The sequence below is a fragment of the Eptesicus fuscus genome, chromosome 2 (genome assembly GCF_027574615.1).
Source record: "Eptesicus fuscus isolate TK198812 chromosome 2, DD_ASM_mEF_20220401, whole genome shotgun sequence".
Lineage (NCBI taxonomy): Eukaryota > Metazoa > Chordata > Mammalia > Chiroptera > Vespertilionidae > Eptesicus > Eptesicus fuscus.
The window spans coordinates 4,340,603-4,359,465 of record NC_072474.1 but is presented as its reverse complement, the minus strand read 5'-3'; the positions used below and the strand labels follow the sequence as shown (position 1 = coordinate 4,359,465).

At 40.3% G+C, this 18,863-nt stretch overlaps 1 non-coding gene across 1 annotated transcript; it reads left to right on the top strand.

Annotated features, from left to right (window-relative positions):
• Positions 1–15,243: 15,243 nt before the first annotated feature.
• LOC114235102 (small nucleolar RNA SNORA38) lies at positions 15,244–15,374 on the top strand. Its single transcript, XR_003621285.1, has one exon. It is a non-coding gene; the product is annotated as a small nucleolar RNA SNORA38 (small nucleolar RNA).
• Positions 15,375–18,863: the final 3,489 nt, after the last annotated feature.

Below are 18,863 nucleotides of genomic sequence, written 5' to 3'. Positions count from 1 at the left end.
CCAAATTGGAAAAAAAGAAGTAAAGCTGTCCTTATTTGCAGATGACATGATACTGTACATAGAAAACCCTAAAGACTCCATTAAAAAATTATTAGACTTAATAAATGAATTTGGCAATGTAGCAGGATACAAAATTAATGCCAATATACCTATGGCATTTCTATACACTAATAATGAACTTACAGAAAGAGAGACTTAAAAAGCAATCCCATTTACCATCGCACCAAAAAAATTAAGATATCTAGGAATAAACTTAACTAAGGAGGTAAAAGACCTATACGCGGAAAACTACAGGACACTGAAAAAAGAGATAGAGAAAGACATAAACAGATGGAAGAACATAACATGTTCATGGATTGGTAGAATCAACATCATCAAAATGTCCATACTACCCAAAGCAATCTATAGATTCAATTCACTTCCCATTAAAATACCAATGGCATATTTCACAGACTTAGAACGGACATTCCAAAAATTCATCTGGAATAAAAAAAGACCCCAAATAGCTACAGCAATCCTGAGAAAGAAGAACAAAGTAGGTGGGATCTCAATACCAGATATCAAGCTGTATTACAAAGCCATAATACTCTTCTCAAAACTGCCTGGTACTGGCACAAGAACAGACATATAGATCAATGGAATAGAATAGAGAACCCAGAAATCGACCCAAACCACTATGACCAATTAATATTTGACAAAGGAGGCATTAACATACAATGGAGCCAAGACAGTCTCTTCAATATATGGTGTTGGGAAAATTGGACAGATACATGCAAAAAGATGAAACTAGACCACCAACTTACACCATACACAAAAATAAACTCAAAATGGATAAAGGACTTAAACATACGACTGTAAACCATAAAAATACTAGAGGAATCCACAGGCAGAGAAATCTCAGACATATGCCGAAGCAATTTCTTCACTGTTACTTCTCCTAGGGCAATGGAAACTAAAGAAAAATAAACAAATGGGACTACATCAAAATAAAAAGCTTTTGAGAGCAAAGGAAACCATCAACAAAACAACAAGAAAGCCCACTGCATGGGAGAACATATTTGCCAATGATATCAACGATAAGGGTCTAATCTCCAACATTTACAGGGAACTCATACAACTTAACAAAAGGAAGATAAACAACCCAATCCAAAAATGGGCAACTGACTTAAATATATACTTTTCGAAAGAAGACAGGAGGAAGGCCAAGAGACATATGAAAACATGCTCAAAGCCACTGATTATCCAAGAGATGCAAATCAAAACAACAATGTGGTACCATCTGACACCTGTCAGAATGGTTATCATCAACAAATCAACAACTGACAAGTGTTGGCAAGGGTGCAGGAAAAAGGAACCCTCATGCACTGCTGGTGGGAATGCAGACTGGTGCAGCCACTGCGAAAAACAGTATGGAGTTTCCTCAAAAAACTAAAAATGGAACTCCCATTTGACCCAGTGATCCCACTTCTAGGAATATATCCCAAGAAACTAGAAACACAATCAGAAAGGATATATGCACCCCTATGTTCATAGCAGCACAATTCACCATAGCTAAGATTTGGAAACAGCCTAAGTGCCCATCAGCAGATGAGTGGGTTAAAAAACTCTGGTACATCTACACAATGGAATACTACGTTGCAGTAAAAAAGAAGGAGTTCTTACCATTTGCAACAACATGGATGGAGCTGGAGAGTATTATGCTAAGTGAAATAAGCCAGGCAGAGAAAGATAAATATCACATGATCTCACTCATTTGTGGGATATAATGAACAACATAAACTGATGAACAAAAACAGATCCAGAGACAGAGAAACATCAATCAGAATGTCAAACCTCAGGGAAGGTAGGGGACGGTGGGGGTAAGGGGGAGAGATCAACCAAAGGACTTATATGCATGCATATAAGACTAATCAATGGACACAGACAACACGGGGGTAAGGGCATGAATGGAGGTTGGGGGGTAATAGGGGAATAAGGGCACATATGTAATACCTTAATAAATAAAGAAATTTTGAAAATAAATAAATAAAAACTTCAAAAAAAAGAAAAAAATTAAAAAGTTATCAAGACTGTATTGCAAAATTTCCAAAAGCCTCTTAATATTATTTAAATCAAAAAAAGAAGGGGATAGTGGAATAATCCCCTGTGAGTAAATTACATCAAGAAAATTTTTTACTTTAAAAATTATTTTTCACTTGTGATGCCGATGGCAAGACACCCATGAAAACACGCATGGTGTCAAAATAAGCTAAAGGAAAATGGTTTGGGCACAATGAAAAGAAAGGATCCCAAGTCTAGTTTATAGAAAAGATTCCTTTATTAACCTTTGGTCGAGAATATATTTGTATATTTTCAGAAAACTCCTCCAAGCCCATGTGGATTCCTGCAACAACGGATCCCAAAGAGAAACTGACCAGACTGCTCCAGCCATGAAGACAAGAGGAAAAACAGTCCAGAGATGGAAGATGGTGAAGATGCCTTGCCATACTAGTAGTCAGCAGCTGTGTGTCGCTGCTGGTCGCCCAGGACCAAGCCAGAGAAGGTCGGACCTGCATTGCCACCTTTTGCCCACCATCCAGAACTAGCATATCATTGCTGGCATGTACACATAAGGAACTGTTGGACATTGAAATTGGGACTCAAAGAACTGTTGGCCCAGAAAGAAACTTACTACAGACTGATTCATTTGCCTCTCAGCATAACCACTATTGCTTGTCTCATTTTTGTTCTCATATGTTTATTTCTAGTCTGCAGATGCAGAATGAAGAGTCTTAAAAGGACTCGCACCCTTCAGGTAGCATTCACTTTTCAAGATTTTTTAAGGAAAAGAAACAGGGGAGATGTTGGAAGCTGCCCATTGCCTTCACTAGCAGAAAGGGGTGGACAAGGAGTCCGGAAGGCTGGTCAACCTTGAGGCTCTGGCAAGGGTCAAAGCCATACACCCATTGTCTGGTTGAGACAAAGGTAGCTAAAGCAACTTACACCTGTTAGTATCATGTAATTCCTTACTGATAAGATAGTCTGCCTGTTACTGAAAATTGCCTGCCTAAGGGCTATAGGTGGATCCCAAACCTGAATAAAAGGGATGGAAAGGCCAGAGCAAATCAGAGTCCTCCCTTGGGCTTCCGCCTGGCCCCCAATTCCCAAATTAGTAATAAATAAATAATAAATAAATAAATAAATAAATAAATAAAAATAAAAAATAAAAGAAATGTAAAGTAGGCAGTTCTATAAGACTCCTCTGACAAAAAGAATATCTGCAGGTCCTATTTCACTTTAAAACATCTTTGAAGAAGTTTGCTGTATGCTCTTAGATGCTCTATAATGTTTCTAAATTATAATAGAAAGTATATTTATAAATGTTATCCAGATCCTATAGAACATTCAGAAGATTAATGTGGCCAGACAAGCAAAAATAAAATAAGTAATTCTACCTAGAGAGAAAAATGAAACAATATCGTTACCAGACCCTAAGTGCCAGGCTCTTGGGTCTCAATGTCATAGAAATGAGCACTGACTCAGTCCAGGATAGAGTTTATTGAAAAGAGCTGTGCACAAGAGACTTGACCATAAAAGAGAAATCAAGCTCTCCAAGGGGTTCTTGTGGAGGGCCTATATGGGGGTCCTGGGGAGAGTGTAGGGCTTGGGAATGAGGATGAGGTCAGTTGTTCCATGATCATCATCTGGCAGTGGTTGATCCCAGGTACTCATTTTTTCCATGATCAGTGGACCACTCCAAGGGCCTGTAAAATAATGCTTGTGCAATTATTCTAGCTACTATGTAATTGCAAAAACAATTATTTTGCAGAACATGATGTTAAGAAAGGATGTTATCAGAGAGGATTAAAAATATCAGCAGAATAGGAGGATGCTGCATGGACATGCTCCCAGGAACAAGCTGTAATTACAACTGAAATACGGAAAGGCTTCCTGAATAATCAATGGAAAACTCACAGAAGAGAACCCTGATACCCAAGGACTGAAAGTGGAGACCGCATAGAGACTAGTAGGAGGGGCAGAGGCATGAAAGGGCTGTCTGGGCACCCACAGACGGCAACTGAAGTCCCGGAGAGATATCTCAGCTGGGGTGGGGGGTGCCACTGAGAACTCTGGGACATAATCCCAAAGCTGGGCTCCCCAGCAGAGAGCACCAAACTAAGGAGGGTACCCACATAACATCTAGCTGTGAAAAGCAGTGGGGTGCTGTCTACCAGGGAGTGGCAGCTGAAAGTTCAGGCACCCTCTTAAAGGGCCAGTGGACAAAAATTCCCTGTGGAGCTTGTGATTTGGCAGAGGGAGGGTGAAGTGGACTAGGGCTGAGAGAGCAGAAGCCAGGACTGGGGACTCGGGGCATAGAGCTCAGAAGGTAGACACCCCAAGTTTCCTGGATGAGTCATTTCCTCATGCAGCAGAGGACATCTTTCCCACATAGACATCTGCCTATTGGAAAACACCTTGCCCTGAGGCCACTTAAGAGATTAAAAGTAACAATTAGCCTCCTGGCAGAAGCAACGGCCCCACCCTGTTGAAAAAACTCTCGCCACACCTGAGGACGATTGCCTGGGGGCAATTCAAGTTGGAATCCTATCAGTCTGTAAACAGAGGCGGTATCTGGAAGCTTTGGTCTTTGCCTGATCCAATTAATTAGAAACAGCCTTAAACACTGTCCTGCACTAGAGATTAAGAGGTATAGAGGATCTACATAAAACATAGTCACAAACCCAAACAGACAACCAAAATGAGGAAACAAAGAAACAAACCCCCAAATAAAAGAACTAGAGAATTCTCCAGAAGAAGAGATAAATAAAGCAGAGATAAGAAATTTATCTGAAACAGAGTTCAAAGTAACAATGGTAAAGATGCTCCACAGCATGAAAAAAGATATAGTAATTATGAAAAAGAAGTCTGAGATAAAGAATGACATAACACAAATAAAGAACACATTGGAAGGAATACACAGCAGATTAGGGGAAGCTGAGGATCGAATCAGTGAATTAGAAGACAAAGTTGGAAATATCACTCAATTAGAGAACCAAAAAGAAAAAAAAAACAATTAAAAAATAAAACACAGGAGGACAGCTTAAGGGAGCTGTGGGACAACATGAAACTTAACAGTATTAGAATAGCAGGTGTGCCAGAAGAGGCAGAAAGGGAGAAAGGCATAGAGAATGTGTTTGAAGAAATAATGGCAGAAAACTTCCCTAACCTGGTAAAAGAAAAAGTCACATAAGTTCAGGAGGCACAGAGAACCCCAAGCAAGAAGAACCCAAACAGGCCCACACTCGGACACATCATAATTAAAATGCCAAAAATTAAAGACAAAGAGAGAATCTTAAAGGCTGCAAGAAAAAAAAAAAAAACTGTTACCTACAAAAGAGTTCCCATAAGGCTGACATCTGATTTCTCATCAGAAACTCTATAGGCCAGAAGGGAATGGCATAAAGAACTCAAGGTAATGGAAAGCAAGAATCTGAGACCAAGATTACTATATTCAAAATAGACAGTCAAATAAAGAGCTTCCCAGACAAAAAAAAAAAGGCTAAAGGAGTTCATTACCACCAAGCCAGCATTACAAGAAATGCTAAAGGGATTGCTGAGAACAAGAAACAGAGAGAGAAACCTAGCCATACAGAAATATAATGGCAATAAATAAGTAATTATCAATAATAACCTTAAATGTAAATAGATTACATGCTCCCATCAAAAGACATAGGGTAGCTGAATGGATACAAAAACATGATCCAACTATATGCTGTCTACAAGAGACTCACCTCAAAACAAAAGACACACACAGGATGAGAGAGAAGGGATGGAAAAAAATTTTCCATGCAAATGGAAAAGAAAAAAAAACTGGAGTAGCAATACTCATATCTGACAAAATAGACTTTAAAAGCATCATGCTAAGCAAAATAAGCCAGTTGGAAAATAATACATATCATATGATCTCACTCATTAGTGGAATACAATGAACAACATAAGCTGATGAACAAAAATAGAGCCAGAGTGGGGGGGGAAATATTCTAGAATATTACAGAAGTAATCCTGTTATTTGCAGATTTTTAATATTTCCTACAACTTTTGTGATATCATACTGTTAGTACAGTTTTGGTAATATTATTATTCTTAAAATCCTTTTATTCTTTTTTTAAACATATTTTATTAATTTTTTACAGAGAAGAAGGGAGAGAGATAGAGAGTTAGAAACATCAATGAGAGAGAAACATCTATGTGCTGCCTCCTGCACACCCCCTACTGGGGATGTGCCCGAAACCAAGGTACATGCCCTTGACCGGAATCAAACATGGGACCCTTCAATCCGCAGGCCGACACTCTATCCACTGAGCCAAACTGGTTAGGGCAATCCTTTTATTCTTGAAATATTAATGTTTATTGCATGTAACATTATCATATTTAAAATCATTTTTCTCAACATATTAGTGTTTATTGCATGTAACATTATTATATTTAAGATCATTTTTCTTAAAATATTAAGGTTTATTGCATGTAAAAAAAAAGAAAAGAAATATAGTCAATAATATTAAACTAGAGGCCCGGTGCACAAAATTTGTGCATGGGGGTGGGGGAGGGGTGTCCCTCAGCCCAGCCTGCATCCTCTCCAATCTGGGACCCCACCAGGACCAGGCCTAAATGGGCAGTCGGACATCCCTCTCACAATCCAGGACTACTGGCTCCCAACCACTCACCTGCCTGCCTGCCTGATTGCCCCTAACTGCTTCTGCCTGCCAGCCTGATCACCCCCTAACCACTCCCCTGCCAGTATGATCGACGGCTAACTGCTCCCCTGCTGGCCTGATTGCCCCTAACTGCCCTCCCCTGCCAGCCTGGTCACCCCTAAATGCCCTCCCCTGCCATCCTGATTGCCCCTAACTGCCCTCCCTTGCCAGCCTGGTCACCCCTAATTGCCCTCCTCTGCCAGCCTGATTGCCCCTAACTGTCCTCCCCTGCAGGTCCGGTTGCCCCCAACTGCCTTTCTCTGCAGGCTTGGGTCACCCACCTCCCAACTACCCTGCCTTGCAGGCCTGGTTCCTCCCAACTGCCCTCCCCTGCTGGCCATCTTGTGTCCACATGGGGGCAGCCATCTTGTGTGTTGGAGTGATGGTCAATTTGCATATTAACTCTTTATTGTATAGGATAAATAAATAAAGGCTGTGAGAACCCTAAAAAAAAAAAGAAAGAAAGCATGTTATCATACTACATTCTTACCTTTAAGGATGTGGCCAGGTTAATTTCAACTACGGAATTTTACTAAAAACAAGGAGTCATTGCTGTCAGGCCTCTAAGATGGAGTTCAGTGTTACCCTTAAACTATCTCAATATTAACCCAAACAGAAAAGTGGGAGGTACTTAATTGTGCTAATTTACTATTAATTTATCTTTTAAAGATAAAATTATATACATAGATAAATAGACATTATATGTAAATAAAATAATTTCTCCTTCAACCATACATAGAAATTTGTCTGGGCTATTTTCTCCATATTCTAGAGAGCTATACTTGTTTTGCATTTATTCCTGGGACCCAAGAGATATGTTGCCCTTACCACATCAATTACTTATCCCAGGTATTTGTTAGGTTTGAATATTCATCAATTTTTTGAATAGCTGACTGATTGTAACATTGAAATCTTGCATAATTTTTTGAAGATTTCACTTAATAACTAAGCTTAATGAGCATTCAAAACAGCATATGAGCAGCAACAAGTCCTTCACCTACCTTGCTTCCTGCAGAGGTGCAAATCACGTGGCTAGATCAGCTCTCTCCCTCCTGGCCTGTTGGTGTTAAACTCTTCATCAGGCTGGGGCATACATCAACCCAGCCACCTTCCAAGAGGAAGGAGAATTTACAAAAACCTACTATGTGCCTAGCATTGTACTAGATCAGTATTTCTTAACTTTTTTTTAATCTTGAAACCCCTTCCCATTAATTTTTAATACCACAAATATACTCTATATCTCTTTATGTGCTATATAAATACCTGTGCTTTATACACTAAAAGTGTCAACTTCTTTGTCCTCTAAGAACCAGTTTTAACCCCAGGGAGAATGCAGGTACTAGATATTAAACATTATCCATTTAATTTGATTTGAGGTATAAACTATAAATCTGAGCCAGACTTCCTGCATTCAAATCCAAGTTTCCAATGTGCCTAGGGGCTTCTTAGTCTATAAAATGGGGATAATAATAATAACATACAAAAATTTAGAAACTAAGTTTTCAGATTAATTTAGTTAATATAGAGTATTTTAAATAGTGCCTATACTCTTGTCATCTACACTCTAAATTGACATTTTTCAAAATATTCATCAATTTATCAAATTAATATATTGTTGCTTCAATTTATATTTCTTTGATTATTACTGGTGTTGAAGATGCTTCCATATGTATTTCATTTTTTGTGAAGTATCTGTTCATGTCCTTTGCTCATAAAAGAACTTCCAAAAAATCTCCCTAATAATTCCTTTTGTTATACAGCCTAGTTAATGATTCTTAAAGCTGCTGGGAATTTTTTAACACATCTTTCGGGCTTAAAATTTTAAACAGGTCCTAATTTTTCATTATTCAACTTTTGTTTTATGGCAATGTTCACTTACTTTCCTGCTAGGCCAACAGAAAAAGAAACTAGTAAATACCAAAGGCAAATTTCACAGACCTAGAACAGACGTTCCAAAAATTCATCTGAAATTAAAAAAAGACTCCGAATAGCTGCAGCAATCCTGAGAAAGTAGAACAAAGTAGGTGGGATCTCAATACCAGATATCAAGTGTATTACAAAGCCACTGTTCTTAAAACTGCCTGGTACTGGCACATAAACAGACATATAGATCAATGGAATAGAATAGAGAACCCAGAAATCAACCCAAACCACTATTCCCAATTAATATTCGACAAAGGAGGCAAGAGCATACAATGGAGTCAAGACTGTCTCTTCAATAAATGGTGTTGGGAAAATTGGACAGATACATGCAAAAAGATGAAACTAGACCACCAACTTACACCATACACAAAAATAAACTCAAAATGGATAAAGGACTTAAACATAAGATGGGAAACTATAAAAATACTAGAGGAATCCACAGGCAGAGAAATCTCAGACATATGCCGAAGCAATTTCTTCACTGATACTGCTCCTAGAGCAATGGAAACTAAAGAGAAAATAAACAAATAGGACTACATAAAAAAAAAAAAGTTTTGCACAGCAAAGGAAACCATCAACAAAACAACAAGAAAGCCCACTGCATGGGAGAACATATTTGCCAATGTTATCACCGATAAGGGTTTAATCTCCAACATTTACAGGGAACTCATACAACTTAACAAAAGGAAGATAAACAATCCAATCCAAAAATGGGCAATGGACCTAAATAGATACTTTTTGAAAGAAGACAGAAGGAAGGCCAAGAGACATATGAAAACATGCTCAAAGTCACTAATTATACAAGAGATGCAAATCAAAACGACAATGCGGTACCATCTCACACATGTCAGAATGGCTATCATCAACAAATCAACAAACGACAAGTGCTGGCGAGGATGCAGAGAAAAAGGAACCCTCGTGCACTGCTGGTGGGAAATGCAGACTGGTGCAGCCACTGTGGAGAACAGTAGGGAGTTTCCTCAAAAAACTAAAAATGGAACTCCCATTTGACCCAGTGATCCCACTTCTAGGAATATATCCCAAGAAGCTAGAAACACCAATCATAAAGGATATATGCACCCCTATGTTCATAGTAGCACAATTCACCATAGCTAAGATTTGGAAACAGCCTAAGTGCCCATCAGCAGATGAGTGGATTAAAAAACTGTGGTACATCTACACAATGGAATACTATGCTGCGGTAAAAAAGGAGGAATTCTTCACATTTGCAACAGCATGAATGGAGATGGAGAACATTATGTTTTTGTTTTGTTTTTTTGTTTTGTTTTTGTTTTTTTTTAGAACATTATGTTTAGTGAAATAAGCCAGGCAGAGAAAGATAAATACCACATGATCTCACTCATTTATGGAATATAATGAACCACATAAACTGATAAACAAAAACAGATTCAGAGACAGAGAAGCAGCGATCAGACTGTCAAATTTCAGAGGGAAGGTAGGGGAGGGTGGGGGTAAGGGGGAGAGATCAACCAAAAGACTTGTATGCATGCATATAAGCCCAGCCAATGGACACAGACAACAGGGGGTGAGGGCATGAGTGGGGGGGGATTGGGGGTTAATGTGGGGATGAGGACACATATGTAATACCTTAATCAATAAAGAAATTAAAGATTGAAAAATAAAAGAAAGAAAAAGAAACTAGTAGAGTTTTGACTTTTTTAATGTCTTTCAGCATTAACCACACCTAAATCAGCCTATATTGTCTTAAGGAGGCTTATCATCTGTTATTTAACTGAAAAACTGGGTGGAAATAATAAAGAGCATTATGCAAAGAAACAAAAATATGCTCCCCAAACTCTCTAACAACCAGACTCTCAAGGCTTCTTCGTTGTGGTTCTCTAGTTACCCCTATACCCTGAGATAATTCCTGGGAGAACTTATTCAAAAGGCAGACTCTAAGGCCCCTCTTCACGCCTCCTAGCTAGACTCACAGAGGACTGGGACCTAGGGTCTGCCTATTTCACAAACTTCTTGAGTGATTACTGAGAATCACAATGCTAGCATGTCTTGTTTGCCAAAGTAAATGGTTTGTATCCTGTTTTTTTTTTTAATCCATTAATTTGAAGCACTGTTATTTCTGTTAAACATGGATCTCTCAATAATTAGCTATTGACCAACACAAATAAAGACTTTAGCCCTACCCAACCCCCAGTTCTAGCTGTGTGACCTTAATAACTTAATTTGCTGACCCGTAAATTCCTCATTTGTAAAGGAGAGAAATCATGGTAACTGTTTCATAGAATCATTCCAAGAATTGACTTAGACTACATATGCTGTGTCTAACACACTTTCTGGTACCCTCTCCCAGACTCACTAGATGATGGTAATAAAAACAACGACAATAATATGAAAACAGTTAATGTTTACTGAATGCTTACTAGGTCACAGGCATTGTTCTGATTTAATTCACATACATTAACTCATTTAATTCTCCCCCCCAAAAAAAATGTCAGTTGTTACATCAATGGGATAAAAATTTACACAGCTGCCGAAACCGGTTTGGCTCAGTGGATAGAGCATCAGCCTGCAGACTGAGAGGTCCCGGGTTCGATTCTGGTCAAAGGGCACGTACCTTGGTTTCGAGCACATCCCTAGTGGGGAGTGTGTAGGAGGCAGCTGATCGATGTTTCTCTCTCATCGATGTTTCTAACTCTCTATCTCTCTCCCTTCCTCTCTGTAAAAAATCAATAAAATATATTTTTTTAAAAAAATTTACACAGCTGAGGAGGAAAAGAAATCAGTCTGTAGTAACAAGTAATAATTATGGAACACCAAAGTTTACCAGTCACTTTCACAGGTAATATCTTATTTGATCCTCTGAATATGTCGGTGAGATAGGAAGAAAGCATATTGGCATCATACCCATTTTATAGATTGAAGCACCTGAAGGTTGCAGCTAGTAAGTGGTAGAGCTTGAACTTCTGACTCTAGAACCCAGTTTCTCAACACTTGCTAAAAATATTAAAGCACAGGGTCTCCTAGAGACTCTATAGTTCCTATAGTCATTTATGACTGTAAAATTTCTCTAGTGTTTTCAATCTAAAGAGTACTTTTTTCAGGGCTTAGAAGGTACAATAAACAACAGCTAAATGAAACTGAAAGCAATTATCATTTTTCCAGACTCTTAGCTTGCTCTAAATTACTTTCAAGGTTACCTACTGTTCCACAGAGTTTTTTCAGTTAAATAACAAGTAATGATCCTCCTTAAGACAGTATAGGCTAATTGAGGTGTGGCTAATGCTGAAAGGCACTTCCATACTACAAACACTATTCAATATGGGTTTAAAGGACGACTCAGAATGCCCTCTTCTCTGAGACTTGATAGTCTCTCACACTTGGAGTTATTGGTTCTTTCTGGTCCTTCTTACAGCTCCCAAGCACCCTCTTCCTTTGCTTTGAAGAGTGCTTGCATAATATTTGTGGTAAGATTTATGTCCAAATTATTGAAATAAAATTTCTCTATCTTGAAATATAAGCTAATGAAAACAGATCTTATTTTTATTCCAGTCTTTAAACTCCTGATGTGGAATATGTTCTCATGTGCACCTTTTTTTTTAAGTTTCTCCATAATCAAAATATTATCTGAAGAATCATAAAACTATGAGGGAAACAACTTATGAAGATTGTAAACAACATGTAACTCTTCACAGATCAATGCACTATTTAAATATAGTCTCCTTCTGTGTTTCTAGCTTCAAGATAGGACCATTCATAGTTCAGTGCTTCATAATTACATACAATTAACAGTTCCGAGGCTGAGCAGCACAATGACTGGGAAGCACTGAAAGCTACAAATCTGTTTTGCAGTAATGTACTTTTTTTCTTCCTTGATGTTCTTTATTGTTGTTTTGCTTGCTGTCTAGTAGCATACCTCTGGGGAATATTCCCAATCTGTAACGTTAATGAGCAAACATGTGAGATTGCCAGCCCTTCCAGATGACTTTCTTTTTTTCCAGGGCACAGAAAGGGGGGAAATGAACTGATACATTTTTGTGCACCAAAATAGGATTATGCAGAAAATGCAAAATTACACAAAATATTATTTATGCAGAGCACATCCCTGAAGATTCATGGCGTCATTGATTAGCAGTAAGAAAGTAGGACTAGATCTGAATATTACTGTCTACTAAAGAATCTTGTAAATACAAGTACATTATGGATATTTCAATGCAGGAGGCGGGAGTTACTCTGTCCCTAAGCTTACAGACCAAATGATAGGGCAATGAGCTGGAGGGATAAAGGAAGCAGAGATTTGCAAGGACAGTAGATATACCTGTCCCAGACTCCCTAGATGATGGTAATAAAAACGACAATAATATGAAAACAGTTAACGTTTACTGAATGCTTACTAGGTCACAGGCATTGTTCTGATTTAATTCACATACATTAACTCATTTAATTCGCACAACCATTCTGTGAAGTAGGTAAGGTTATCAACTCATTTTAGAGTTGAAGAAACTAAGGCTCAGAGGAGATAGGTAACTTGCCCAAGATCACACAATGAGTAATTGAGCAAAGACATCATTTGAACCCAGAAGTTGCTCTGAAGCCCTTTCTCATGGAAGCTAAAGAATGGGCCTCCCTGCTGGGTAGTTCTGGAGCCATGCTTCTTAATTCTCAGGGGTATAGACCCTTTTAAAACTTACAAAAACAATGGAAATTTCCTCAAGAAAATGTATATAAGTTCATGCCAAATTTTTCAAATAATTTCAAGGGTACATACAGGGATTTCTTGAAGTATATCCTTAGACCCTTGTGAAGACGCCTGTTCTAGGTGAAACCAGTAATAAAATTGGCAGTTGGGATTGATTCTGGACATTTACAATGCAATAAATTTCTCATATATCACAAGCCATCAGGCTTGAGGTGTTATGGGACACAGAACATATGTACCATCCCCTTATTTTCAAGAGAACTTGAGACCATGGCCTTTTTGCAATCTGATCCTGTGCTAAAAATTTGCACTTAAAATTATATGTTGTCCTTGTGGTTCTAATTTGTTCATTTAGCACTCGTTTAATGCTTCCCCTTGGTGCCCTTACTACTCAAGAGCAGTTCTTATTACTGTTTATGATAAATAAAAGGTAGGGGGAGAGAGGGAGGGCTCAGAGAGGGAAGGAGGGCTCAGAGAGGGAGGGAGGGAAGTTAATCCTGTAAATATCACCCTGCTATGAAACTCTTCTATTCCCTGGGTCCTTCCCAACTCAGGTCTCATAATGTCCTCCTTTTTCTCAGAAACTTAATTCCTTCAGAATTTGCAGGTGGAATGTGCATCTAACTAACAGAGCAACTTGGTTTTCTTTGTAAAAAATTAATAATTATTTTGGCAATTTACCAATATTTCCAGCATGCTCACACAAGTGGAGTCAGTAGTACCCCTCATGATGGGATTTGATGCCTATGTCCAATATGTCAAAATCTAGATCCTGCCCTGGCTGGTGTTGCTCAGTGGTTATGTGGTTATGTTATAGAATTTACCAAGCGACCAGAAAATACATACACAGGAGTACTTGGAGATACAGGAAAAACCCATTTATTTTCAAATGTACTAGTACCGTGACTCAGGGAGCCTGTTTCAAAATCCTGAGCAAACCAATATGGAGGAAGCTTTCTCTTTATACCCTTTGGTTTCTTTGTCCCCCAAATAAAGATCAGACTTCCAGACCTTTCGAGGGCTTTGCAAAAAGCCCCTGTGTTGGGATGGGGGACCTGAGACCACACCTAAAGGCCTGGCCTGGTGCCAGCACTGATAACCCCCTCTGGGGGTTGTGTATTGTTCATGGTTTGTGGCCTCTCTAAAATGGGAGTGCTTAGGTAAACAGGTCTTGCAAGACCAGATAATTAAGGAAGGGGCAGTGACTAGACTATAGGCTAACAGGAATATGCATTAGGGATACTAATTAACTAGGTACAGAGTCAGGCTGTTGGTCTCCCCCCAAAAAAATGTCTTATTTTCCTCATCAGTTAAAGTGCTGGCCAGAGCACAGAAAGGTCTTGGGTGTGATTCCCAGTCAAGGGTTGTGGGTTCACTCCCCACCCCTTGGTTGGGGCACGTGGGGGAAGCAACCAATTGATATGTCTCTCACATGGATGTTTCTCTCTCTTTCTTCCCCTTCCTCTTTCCCACCCTTCCACCCTCTCTCTGAAAAGCAATGGGAAAAAATATCCTCTGGTGAGGATTAACAAACAAAACAAAACAAAATAAAAAATCTAGGTCCTGCCCCAAGATGCTCAAAGCCTGAGAGAGAGAGAGAGAGAGAGAGAGAGAGAGAGAGAGAGAGAGAGAGCCATGTAAGAAGACAGGATGGAATGAGAAACTCTTACTGCCAGACTCAGGGAAGACTTCACAAGGATACTGATATTCGAGCAGGGTCTTGGAGTATATATAGGAATTGGTCAGTAGAGAAAGGAGAAAGGTGGAAGGAAGAGCAGGAGCAAAAGAATACAGAGGTGGGAGGAGACCATGCGAAGTTCTGAGCCCAGGACAGGAGGTTGGGAAGAAGGGCTGGAGCCTGAATGAAAGGTCACAGACCTTGGGCCAAGAAATTAAAAATTTATCCTTTAACCCTCCTACAAAAGCGTGTCTGTGGTTCCCTGTCTTTGGCCACCTAAGAATTGGAGGCAAAGAAATGTGGACTTGGAGAAGTCTGAAGCCAGCTTGCTCCCTGAAAGCTCAAGATCAACCATCCCACATAGGGGGGGGAAATTATCTTTTAAGCCATTTGGTTCTCAAACTTTAATGTCCATAAAACTTATTTGAGTACTTGTTACAAATTCAAATCTCCAGGCCTGCTCCCAGAGCTTCCAAATCAACAGGCGCATATTTGACAAGCAGGTGATTCTAATGCAAGTGGCCCACTAAAGGGGGCTGGGGGTGGGGGGAGAGAGAGAATTCTGCTAAAAGCAATGGGAAGGCTGCCAGCAAACTAAATGGTTTGCTGACAGTTTACCTGCTGCTGGTTGAATGGCCAAAGGCAGTTCCCCTAACCTGATAATCCTTTCTTGTTTACCAAACCTTACCTTTGATGTGTATATCTGCTTTGCTAAAGGGAAAAATGTGTGAATAAAAAGCCATGGGTCCAGCAATTCAGGGAGCTAAGTCACTAGAGCTAAGTTTCCATCTGGCTCCCCTAAAATGCCTAGCTGAGAAAAGACTGCATCATACTGGGTTTATTCTTCCTAGGCTTCTAGCAGAGAGTTTCTGGCTGCTGCTGGCTGAGGTGGGAATACATTGCCTAGATGTTCGTACTTAGCTGTTCGTACTTCGAACGTTAGTGAGAGTCCGCGCTGAGTATCTGGGAAGGTTTGAATTTACTCTCCAGGATACCAGGAGGTCAGAAACATTCATTTAGCCCTTTCTGAGCACTGCTGAGAACTGTCATGCCACACAACCCAGTGAGCACAGGATCCACTCGCAGAGGCACCAACACCCTCAGGGAGCAATACAGGACCCACTCCTGAGCTAGCTGAGACCTGCTCCGCTTCACAGGTTTTCACTGATGGTCCAACTTTTCATCTTTAAAAAGGGAGAATTTAGCTCCCAATGACAGAGACCCCTAATGCAGTCCACCTCTGTGCTCAACTCTCCTGCTTAGGAATTCATCATGTCACAAGGCTTGACTCTCTCAGCCTAACCACTTGGGAGGAATGTGTGATGTCCCTTGATCAGCTCTTGGTACCTAACAGCATAAATATTTGCTCAGGGTTATTCTAATCGTCAACTGGTTTCTGCTGAAATGGATCAGGCTTCTCACAAGACATGCTGGAAAGGGGTAAATACCTTCCCTTGAAACTCTGTTCAGTGTTTACTTCTCTAAAACCCTCAATTATTGCACACTGCATGAGAGAAGGGACATGGAGAGGACTCAATTTTGTAGTGATTAAATGCAGAGTAATTGTTGAAATTATTTGCATTTGTCTGAATAACATTAACTTTTAAGACTATGTCATTCAAAGTAAATTGTTGGATATTATTTTTCTGGCAGCAATAATCAGGCATTTTTCATAAAATGGCTTCCTTGCAAGAAAATCACTAAATAATGGCAGAAAAACACCCAGCTTTAAATACAATGAAGCATGAAGAGGCAACGTCAAGATTAAAATGGTTCTCATGCTGTGGATACAGACTAGAGTCACGAAAAGATGTCCTGCTGTTCCTGGGCACACTGGGAGCCGTTGCTGAGGTGCTAATGGGCCCCACACAGGCCTTTAGAGTGGCTTCCTTGCAGGGCGCCTATAATAACGGGGCTTGGGGTTTTACCAGATGAAGTAAGTGCAGGGCCCAGCTTTTCTGAGAACAAAAGCTTCTCTGCACCAGAGGAGATGTGCAGGCTTCCGCCCCATCTTGGGCTGGTTCCGACAGCCTGTCCATTTGCCCCCTTGTTCCATGAGACTGACAAGACACAGCTCATAAAAGCCACACATGAGGCCTCCACACAGGCCCATGGTGGGGGAAGGGAACTCTGGAACCAGAAAGCTAGTTATTTTTCTATTGCCACTGGGCCTCCTTTATCCCCACCAAAAAAAAGAGGGAGGAGGTCAGAGCCCTTTATAATCACCCTTTTAGAATTAGCTCTTATGCTATACCTCCCCCACAACCCTGGTCCCATAAAAAGCTACCTCTGGCCTGGCCAGTGTGGCTCAGTAGTTGAGCATCCACCCATGAACCAGGAGGTGACAGTTTGATTACAGGTCAGGGCACAAGCCCAGGTTTTGGGTTTGATCCCCAGTAAAGGGCATGCAGGAGGCAGCCCATCAATGATTCTCTCTCATTGGTGTTTCTATCTCTGAAATCAATAAAAACATATTTTAAAAGCTACCTCTGAATCTTGGCAATAACATCTGAGTTATATTTTCCAATAAGAACTATAGATTTAAAACCCCTTTCCAATTCATTTCATATGTTGCTTCTAAATGTGTCTTCAATCCAGTTCGACAAGTGTGTACTGAATGAATGAACCTACATCTTTGCAATACTACTCAGATTGAGAGCCAGCCATTTCTCTGGTGGTCAAGGCCGTCAGTGAGTCAGCCCCATCCTATGTCCAACCATATCCGCTCCTATTCCCCATCAATCATCCCTCCAAAGGTTGTCCTGTGTTAGCTCCGCCCTTGCAGCTCTCTACCAACTTCACAACGGCCACCCAATTCCTCACAGTGTCCCTTCTGTTCTTCCTGTGATGCACTGTGTTCATTCACAGCCTCTACATCTTCATGTCTTCCCAGAGATCTCTGCCTAAACAACCCCCCTCCCACTTGCTCTCAATTTTTCCCTCCAAAGGCTCCTCACATTTGTCCCATATTCAGGAAATTTTTGCTGAGGACTTCTACCCTACATGCTCTGTCATTTCCAACATTTGCCCCACTTAAACATCCAGTTTTTTTCTTTTGTTTCCTATGATGCCTATGAGCCAATAATGCTATCTCTCAAAGTATCAAAATGATACTATAGAATATGCCGTGAATAAATGAATAAACATTTGTTGACTTAATAAATCAATTCTGAGCCCAACATGCTCATTTGGGTTCCACCGTTCCTTTTTATTCTTGTAGGAAGGAAAAGCCTAATAAATACATACATAACTACTCTGTAGATTTTTAGCATATGGAAGGCTATCTCTACATGAGCAAGAATGACATCATTTTAAGCACTGAGCTTGCTACTTACTCCCCATCAGAGCAGGGAGAATAGTCCAACTAACACCACATAAGTCACCCACTGTGGGGCGGGGATGAGCCTCGGACTCTCTCCCAGAACATGCCCTTTTCACTTGCTGGGATGAAGAGACAGCTTGGGGACCTGGCCTGAAAGCATCACAGTCACACCTGCTCAGCCTCTGCAGACCCTGACTCCCCTGTGGTGTCCCAGAACCTGCACAGCTGGCAGCCAGGTGGTGAGGGCCCAGCCTCCTAAGTGAAGCAGATGGGGAAGGTTCTCCTTCAGCTCCCCACCCACAAGTGTTTGATTTGCTCACAACCAAACACTGACATGCTGACTGTGGAGACAGCAATTCCCAGACATGGCACATCAGGGCAACTCCAGGAGAACACCAGCCCTTAGGACAACTCCTGGAGGCCAGCCAGGCAGCTGAGATGGCATCTCCCCCACCCAACCCAAGCCACTCTAGGGGTGAAAGGGACAATAAACAAACCAAATGGAATTTGAAATCCTGGCTCCTATAGCTG